Here is an 8,563-nt window from a genome sequence, read left to right on the forward strand (position 1 = left end):
CCAAATACCCAACACCCCTATCTTCCTATCTTACACTTCACAAAACAAAACAAAAAAAAAAGAAAAAACCACAAAACCTAAACTAAACCCATCCGCCACCCCCTCTCTTCTTCTCCAAAAAACCTTCACCCCAAACCCTAGCCAACCATGGCTGCTCACCTTCACACACGCGCACAACCCCTCCATCGACTGCTCTTTCCCCGTCATCGAACCTCCATAGACACACCAAACGACCCCGCTGCCACTACTTCGTCTTCTCCGTCGTCGAGCTTGAGCTCGACATCTATGGCTGCTTCAAGACTGCTGCTTCGTCGTCGTCACGTTAGCTCCCTCCTATAGCTTCCTTGCCTTCACGTTGTCGATTGTGTCGGAGGATTCGACCTCAAGGGTGATGGTCTTACCCGTCAGGGTTTTCACGAAGATCTGCATCTTTGTTGTTCAATAGCAAAATGGTATTACTATGCCTCATCTTCTTTAGTCATTTCCTAGAAGCTACATCACGTCCAAACAAATCCCATGGCTGTTGGTCGATGCCCCTAGCACCTCCTTTCTGTTGCTTATGCTGTTGCCTCGTCGCCTTTGCTCCGAAACTAAGCTGCTTCTGCTGCAGCCTCGTCGAGCAGCTGGTTCGAAACCAAACCCCATCGCCACCCTCACGTCCATACATGACCAAACAAACCAGCCACCTCCCCTCCTTCTCTTCTCCGCGAGCACCAAGGCTGTTACTTCCTCGTCGATCTCCAGCAGACCCAAACGTCTCACCTTCCATGCTGCCTCGTCGAGCAGTTGGTTCAACAACGAGACTCAACCATCTCGTTTGTTCGAGCTTTGGTCGGGGTTTGTCGAAACAGTTCATACACAGCGCATCGAGGTTGCCATTCGAACCCAGGTTCTTTGTTTGTATTGGAGAAAATTTGTGTTCATGTATTTTTTTTAAGTTTGTTGCTTTTGAATTTTTCAAGTGTGTTCATAATGTCGAGTGTTTATTTTAGTTTGAATCATTCATCTTTGTTATGATGTTGTTAGATTTAATTTGAGGTTCAATTATTTATTGAAGTTTAGTGATTTGAATCTATTTGCTTGTTATGATCAATTGTTATGTTTGCTAAATCTGAAAGTAGGAGTGTTGTTAAAAATTGTTCAGTCAAAATAATTCCTATTTTTGTTGTTCATCATATGATTTCAGTCTGCATTTCGTTTCCGTTAATTGTGATTCATGTTGTTCCAGTTTATTTTTGTTGTTAGTATTGTTGTCTCCTTGCTCATCCATTTTTGGTCTAAGTTAACCAGGATTGGTTCCCAATATGGTTAATTTATTCCCATTAATTTGAAGCTGCATGATTCATCTGTGTTCATGAGATTTGTTGTTGAATTTGTTTAGAAATTGGTCATATTTGCTGTATTTTGGTTGAGATTGATTAGGTGATTGGTTATAGCTGATGGGGTAGTTTGGTAAATTGCAGTATGTTCAGGGGTAAAATGGTAATTTCAGTAAGGTCGGAGGGGTATTTTTGGAATTGAACATTTGAACAATTATTTAAGTTAAGCATGAGGGATAAGATGTAATGGGGTGGGGTTGATATAATTATTTAATATAATGGGGGACAAGACATAATGTAGTGGGTGGAATAATGTAATTGTTTATGTTAAGCATAAGGGACAAGATGTAATGGGGTGTGGTTAATATATTTATTTAATATAGTTGGGGACAAAACATGTGGGCATGGGGGACAAAAGTTTAAAATAAAGAAAACATTAAGTAGTGGGGACAAGGCATGCAATTGGGGGAATATTTCGGGTTGGGGATTCAAGACAAGAGTCTTGTTATAAATAGAGTCATTTGACAAATTATTAGGGGGAACACTTGAACTTGAAAGAGAACTTGAAGGATTTTTGGGGAGAACATTTTTGAGAGAGGAATACATTTTGAAAATTTGAAGAGAGTGTGATAGAGTTTAAAAAGAGAAAACAAAAACAAAGTGAGAAACGAGTTTAGTTTCGGGTTTTAATACACGCGTGGGTTGTTGCTGTTTAGTTTGTTTACAAACTTTTGGGTTTGTTCTATTGAGTTGTTCGGTTTTTCTTCAAAGTTTTCTGGATCTTGAATCTGGTTCGAATTGTTGCTGTTGGGTTGCTGTGTATTTACACTACTGCTGCTTCTACTGATCTTCATCTTCTTTCCTTGTTTTTCAAATACCAGGTACACAAACTGATACACTGGTTCATCTTGTAAGCCACTCGAAGCATGAATGCAAAAATGAGAAAGATTTGAAGTTGTAGTTTAATGTTGTCTTTTCTTTCTTTTATTGTCTGTATATAGAACATTATATCCGTTGTCCATGTAAACTCTTTAAACGACTCACTTTCGAAACTTGACAATAATAACTCGAAAGTATGTAAATAAAGTAGGACCTTTTCTTCATTTATTTTAGAAAACGAAAAAATAGAAAATGTAGTCATGCTAAGATTATCCTTTTAAAAATAATGAGACGAGCCTCGCCAAATAAAAAATGCAAATTGCGGGGCCCTTAATAATTGGTCATAATAAATACTTAGAATTTGGGATGGACTGTTTAGTGAATTTCACTGCCTTCCCCAAAGATAATGACGCGTTAGACTCTTTAGACGCGATTTAATTAAATTACATTGTTAAACTCGGGTGCACATTTATGTGACCCAAATCCAAATCTCAACGGAGTCGAAATGTGTCTCTAATCACAGGTACATTGATTGTGACGTGGTCCGAGATTCATGTCCATGACATTGCCAATTCCTTTTAAAAATAAGAATGAGATGAGCCTCGCCGAATAAAAATACAAAATTGCGGGGCCCTCGGTAAATATTTGCTTTAAAACTGCTTAGACTTCGGGATGGACCGTTTAGCAAAATGTCACGGCCCTACCCAAAGTAAATGATACGCTAGTCGCTTTAGGCGCGCCTTTAATAATTTAATTTTCTTAAACTCGGGTGCACATTTATGTGACCCAAATCCAAATCTCAATAGAGTTGAAATATGCCAACAACCACGAGTGCATTGATGTGACGTGGTTCGAGATGTGTTTCCACGATGTTGCAATTCTTGATAAAATAATAATAATGACAAAAGCGGTTAAAAGTTAAAATTCGCACATAGGTTCAATATGTATTAAATCAGATAATCAAGCCGAATATGACAGTTGAGCGACCGTGCTAGAACCACGGAACTCGGGAATGCCTAACACCTTCTCCCGGGTTAACAGAATTCCTTATCCGGATTTCTGGTTCGCAGACTGTAATACAGAGTCATTCTTTTCCTCGATTTGGGATTAAATTGGTGACTTGGGACACCCTAAATCTCCCAAGTGGCGACTCTGAAATAAATAAACAAATCCCGTTTCGATTGTTCTTTAATTGGAAAAACTCCTTCACCCCTCGCGGGGGCGGAAAAAGGAAGTGTGACAACTCTGGCGACTCTGCTGGGGACGATTTGACCCAGAACCAATCGTTCATTGTTAGAAATTCGAGCTTATATAAATTGTTATATTTGGTTTTATCCGATTTTGTTACATGTTTGGGCTCAATGTGCTAATTGGTTGCCTTTTACCGCTTTGATATTACGTGAACTGTATATAAACTGTGCCGAAACCCATATCCTCTCTGAGTCTTCTAAATCATGAAGAAGGGTGCACTTCGTGTGACTTCTTTTCTGGTTAGAGTCAATCCCAATTTAGAACGAGGTTCAGACAAGTTGCTAAGCCGGTGAAGCTTCTGTATTTCTGGTACGCTGCCCCCCCTGGCTCGAGCTGTCCGCTCGGGTAAGCCAGGTCTAGAACAAACACCCAGGTTCTGAACCTAGTATAACAAAGCCACATGCCGGATCCCTAGTAGGAACGCTTATTTGCATCATGCGCATTTGACTTAGGGGACTCACCACAGGGGTTGGGTCCGTCTAGGACTAGCAACCTGAAGTGAAAAGACCATCCTGCTGCATACTGTGTGCTTTATGCATTTACTTGTTTCAGACTTGCATGCTGACCGGCTTCGAAAAATCGGGAATATTGGAAAATTGCGAAAAAGAGGGAAGTAACTGTGTAGAGAGTTAATTACCTATTTTAGAAAGAAAAAAACCAATGCCCCAAATAGTGGCGAAATTCTGCCGAAATTTTGGGAAAAATGAAAAAAAAGAAAAATATTTTTTTTATATAGTTTGTTTCACTCAAAAAAGCAAAAGAAAAAATAGAAAAGAGTCTCTTATTTTTAGGTTGAAGAATAGGTTGGTCATTTTGGTGAAACGAAAAGGAAAAAAAATCTTCACTTTGTCTTGTTTTCAAAATAAAGAAAAAAGAAGAAAAAGAAAAATAGTTTGTCTTGCCATGAAAAATGAAAATGAAAAAAGAAAATATTTTTCTTTATATATATATAAATCCAAAAAGTAGTTTTCTTTATTTCCTTTCTAGAAAAGTTTTTTTAGACCCCCAATTTTCAAGAAAAATCCAAAAATATTTTCCATTATTGATGCCTTTAGAAAGTCATTTTAATTGTTTTAAAAAAATATATTTTCTTTTAATTTCTCCCAAAAAATCCGAAAATATTTTCATTCTTCTTTCAAAATTGAAAATAAAATTCAAAATTCAAAAATATTTTTTAGAAGCATTTCTTTCATTGAAAGTAAAATTCCAAAAATATTTTCTTTCTTCTTTAGAAGTTTCTCTTTTAAAATTCAATTTTTTTTAAAAATCTTTCTCTTTAGAAATCTTTCCTTGCAAAAATGCTCTCTTTCTTCTTTATAAGTCTTTCCTTCAAAAAATAAATTAAAAAAAAATAAAAAAGGGGGTTAGTTTATTTACTTTATTCATGATGTCCCGAACTATGCGGGTTTGATTCTCACCGGATGTGAGATACGTAGGCAACCCTCATCGGGTCCAACCTCCCCTTTTGCTAAAATAACCAAAAACAAATAAATAAACAAAAAAACATGTCAAAATTTTAATTTTGTCATAAATAAGTCGTGTGATGTCCAACCTCCCCTTTTGCAAAAAAAAAATAGCAAAAAACAAAAACAATAATATATATATATATATATATATATATATATATATATATATATATATATATATATATATATATATATATATATATATATGTCAAATTTTAATTTCATCATGAAGAATGTCGGGTGACGCTATTTTGTTAAGACATAGCCGAATGTTCCCGAAAGGGACGCCGGAGGGCTGACTTTGTATAAACAGCCACTTTGGGTCATGTTTAAGATTTGGTCCAGTTCACCCACACAGCCTTAAAAATCTTCGTCCCCGAGGCGTTGAAAGGCCGTGTTTGCAATATTGAGTTTTCTATTTTGAAAAACGATAAAAAGAGTCATAAATAAGTCGGGTGATACTGTTTTTGTCAAAAACAGCCGAATGTTCCCGAAAGGGACGCCGGAGGGCTGACTTTGCATAAACAGCCACCTTTGGGTCATTGTTTTAGATTTGTTCCAGTTGGCCCACACAGCCTTAAAAATCTTTGTCCCCGAGGCGCTGAAGGGCCGTGTTTACAACACCAGGTTTTATTGTAATTTGAAAAAAAAAACAAAGAGTCAGCGGTCAGGTGAATACCGTTTGGATTTTTAGTTATACGAAAGGCTATTTTCGTAAAAGAACGGACAAGTTTGTAAAGTGTCATAAAATAATCCCCCCCAGCCTCAAAATTGATGTGAAATTTGGAAGGGGCCACATTTGCAAAAATAACCGTTCGGTTGCATTTGTCAAACGGAGAAAGGAAGCTGACCATTTGTTTTTGGAGTTTGTAAATTTTTTGATTAGAATATATGGGTTGTTTGATTTTCGAGTTTGTAGGTCATCTTCAAACCCTTGAAACCCAGTTTGTTTTAATATGAAAATTGAAAAAAAATGTTTATTATTATTTATCTTTTATTGGTCCGAACTACGCAAGGTCTGATTCATGCGGGGTCATGATACATAGGCAATCTCCATAAGATTCGACCACAACAAAAAAAAGGGGAAAACATGAAAAAAAATCAAAAAAAAAGAAAAAAAAGAAAAAAAAGGGAAAAAGATGTTGTTAATATTGAGGACCGACTGAGTCCATTCTAACATGTTTTGTTTTGAATCACAAAGAAAGTTAAGGTGGTTGGTTTGTGGTAAGCCGGAAATACAAGATCCAGAAGCACACTTTGCGGGGATCAGGCCTGATGACAGAAGCACTCGAGTCCTATTGGGAACTTGTTGACTAAGGTTGATGATATTGAAGTTGGTGATGGTCTTGGCAATACTGATGCGAGGCTCAGTGGCTAAGATGCCAGTTTTGATAAAGTGGGAGGACGCTCCGTTCCTTGGTTAGCAAGAGAGAAGCTTTTGGTGGCTTATTTTGTTGTCATTTCTGTTGTCCGAGTTATTCTTAGGATTGTAATACGGATGTTGTCTTGTGTCAAACCTTCTTATCTTTCCATTTTTGTCATAGCGGTTTGTGTAGTTTTGTCCAGGTTTGTTTTAGGATTTTATTCTGGTTTGTTTTTGTTTGTTTTGTTATTCAAACCATTTCACCGGTAGTCTAATGCAAAATCCGGTCTTTTATTATTTCCAGTCATCTTTTTGTTTGGTCCTTTTATCATTTTTGTTCAGCGCCGATTCTAGTGACATGACATGCGCACACAGTTTGGGCCTAATCTTAAAAGTTAATCATAAAACCCCGGAAAGGTGATCAGAACGTTTAAAGGAAATAAGGACGGTTTGAGATTATTTGGAGCTCGAGTCATGTGAAACTAGGGCGAGTAAAACGCAAAGAAAACCGTTAAAAGCAAGATTCGCCAAATTGGCATGAGGATCGTTCATAATAATGAGGGTGAGAGTGTCGCCCAACAGTGCTTTAGAAATGACAAATGAAAAGCAAAAATGTGAATATAATTGTCAAGTCCAGCACTATCAGAAGAGACTACAAATCTTTGTTTAATTGTGTTGTTTGCACTTGGCATGTTTTTAAGACTGGAATGACGAAGACATTTTGTTCTGCTACCTAAACACTTTATCCTTCGTTACCCCTTTTGAACCTTATTTATTTTTCTTTCGTACCCCTTGTTCAGAATCAGTAGCAACGACTAGAAAACACAAGCATGGCAGGAAAAAAAAAGAGAAAAAAAAGCAACAAAAACAACAAAAGAGAAAAAAAGAAAAGAAAAGAAAAGAAAAACGATAACAAAAACAAAAGAAAGTCAGAAGAAAATAGAGGAGTTAGGAACTACGTTTGACCTGATTCCTCAAAGAGGATACGTAGGCGCTTCACGGCTCCGTCATAATGGCCATAATGATCATAGTGTGCATAGTGTAACATAGTATTGTCACACTTCCTTTTTGCGCGCCTACCTCGAGGGATAAATGCGCGAGAGAGTTTTTCCAATTTAAGTGACAATATTCGAAATGAGATTATTTATTTAATTCAGAGTCGCCACTTGGGAAAGGTTTGGCTTTTGGTGTCCCAAGTCACCGGTTTATCTTGAATCCCAAATCGAGGAAATTTTCGACTTTCCAAATGAAGTCTGCGAACCAGAAATTCTAAGTAAGGAATTCTGTTGACCCGAGGGAAGGTGTTAGGCACCCTCGAATCCCGTGGTTCTAGCACGGTCGCTTAAATTGTTATAATGGCTAAATATCTGATTTAAATACATGTTATGACTTATGTGCTTTTATTAAGTTTAAACCGCTTTTATTATTATCATTTATTTTTTATAGAATTGCAACGTTGTGAAAATGCATCTCAAACCACGTCACAATCAATGCACCCGTAGTTGTTAACACATTTCGACTCCGTTGAGATTTGAATTTGGGTCACATAAATGCACACCCGAATTTAAGAATGTAATTTAATTAAGTCGCGCCTAAAGAGTCTAACGCGTTATTATCTTTGAGGAAGACAGTGAAATCCACTAAACAGTCATTCCCAAATTCTAAGTATTTATTATGATCGAACATTGAGGGCCCCGCGATTTGCGTTTTATTTGGCGAGGCTCGTCTCATTTATTTTAAGGATATTCTAAGGTGACTACATTTCTATTAATTTCGTTTCTAAAAATAAGAAGAAAAAAAAAAGAAAGAAAATCTTACTTAGCTACATGTTACAAGCATAACATATTACGTACTAGATCAAGACAGACAAGAAAATTACTTAAAATTTGAAATTATAAATAAATACAAAACTCGACAGAATAATGTAGTCAAAGAAGATTGATTATCATATAGCTAGATTAATTCCGCATAATTATGTGAATAGACCAATAATCATTTTTTACTAGTCAAAATAAACATCAAACTTGGTCTTAATACTTATTCGAGAGTTTATTAGATCCAAATTTTAACCATCTTGCTAGATTCGCGTCTATTAGATTAAAGCTCTTAAACCCCGCACCATTGACTCGTATTCCCTAATATGTAAAAGCCTGCCTATTCTATAGAGTTGATAGCCGTTTTATTTACATGGTAAGCTGATGCTAACATTAATTATTAAACTATACTATTAAACCTATGTTGAAACATGGAATTCAAACAAGAGAGTTGACATTAATGGTTAATCC

Source organism: Nicotiana sylvestris, chromosome 5 (assembly GCF_000393655.2).
Source record: "Nicotiana sylvestris chromosome 5, ASM39365v2, whole genome shotgun sequence".
NCBI classification, from domain to species: domain Eukaryota; kingdom Viridiplantae; phylum Streptophyta; class Magnoliopsida; order Solanales; family Solanaceae; genus Nicotiana; species Nicotiana sylvestris.